The following is a 1,314-nucleotide window of genomic DNA, read 5'->3' as shown; positions in this document are numbered from 1 at the left end:
GAATATTCTAAATTTTAAAATTTTATGAATTCGTTAATTTTCAAATCAATTTTGTTGCTTTTAATGAATAATTAGGAGTAATTGAAACCTTTTTGTAAATTAATATATGAGTATGATCATCCAGTTTTGGAAGATTAAAATTTAAGACTATTGCAGAAGCAATGCTGATGCTACCATAAGAAAGAAACACACAGAGTTTTGTTATGCAAGAAATTGATTTCAACTAAATAAAGATTTTAAACCTTAAAAAGGTATACATAATAGGGCAATGTGCGAAATGAAACATTGATAAAAATCTTTATCAGTTCGAACATTCTTCACGAAAGCATCCCCTTGGAATCTAAGAGATTTAGAGCGGGTGAAAGGACTTTTAATACTTCTTTGCCCCAATTCATGCTGTTATATCATTTTCTAAAACAAATAAAGGTATTTTTTGGTAACAAAGAAACTAAAATACTAATTAAACTTATTGAAGACATTACCTAATACAACAATGATTATTAAAAAATTATTTTTGCTTACATACTACTTCGTCTACGAAGTTTTAAAACTTAACTTTTTCAGTTAGTTCCAGTAACGTAGACCTGGGCCTAATAGCAATGACTCATAATCTTATCACTGCGTATTACCTTTTGATTCAATTTGCATGCATTATTGTTAATATTGGAGGAGTTAAAGCAAAACGTATCAGTGTAATATTTATTTTTGATAGTTATTGTAGATAGTTTTTAACTTCAAAAACTCAGCATTTAAAAGAGCGCTTCATATTAGCAGATGAAGGAAAAGAGAAACGTCCTTGTCAGAAGTGGGATTCGAACCCACGCCCACAGATGCGGACTGCGACCTGAACGCAGCACCTTAGACCGCTCGGCCATTCTGACACATTCTAACAAATTTATAAATGCAGGAAGCATAAAGCTGTTATCAGTTGAAAAATAAATTTAGTTTAATTTATATGGGGAAATAAAATAATAGAGACACATGATGACAACATGCATTTTTATTATATTCGGTACATTTTAAGAGTTTTAAGGTTGAATGTTTTTTAATTTACTCCAACGGAATTGCCAGAAGATAAATCGAGGCAGTGATTACTGCTACATCGCAGGATACTTACAAAACTTTGGATACTTACAAAAAATTAATTGGAAGGTTTTTTTTTTATTTAATTCTTTATACGATATGCATTGCTCTAGTTTGACTAGGTTAAATTAATTGATTATGGCAAAGCAACTCGAGGGCTATTTGTTTATATAGAGGAATTTCTTTGTGGAAGACTTTTTAAGGGAAACTCTCTCGTTTAGACGTTACACA

The 1,314-nt window shown here is 30.6% G+C and overlaps 1 non-coding gene across 1 annotated transcript; it reads right to left on the bottom strand.

Annotated features, from left to right (window-relative positions):
- Positions 1 to 797: 797 nt before the first annotated feature.
- TRNAL-CAG (transfer RNA leucine (anticodon CAG)) lies at positions 798 to 881 on the bottom strand. The gene has a single exon. It is a non-coding gene; the product is annotated as a tRNA-Leu (tRNA).
- Positions 882 to 1,314: the final 433 nt, after the last annotated feature.

Source organism: Stegodyphus dumicola, chromosome 6, assembly GCF_044657685.1.
Source record: "Stegodyphus dumicola isolate Sdum_Otavi_A_Nest chromosome 6, ASM4465768v1".
Taxonomy (NCBI): Eukaryota; Metazoa; Arthropoda; class Arachnida; order Araneae; family Eresidae; genus Stegodyphus; species Stegodyphus dumicola.
The sequence above is the reverse complement of the archived record's forward strand: the minus strand, read 5'-3'. Positions and strand labels throughout refer to the sequence as shown.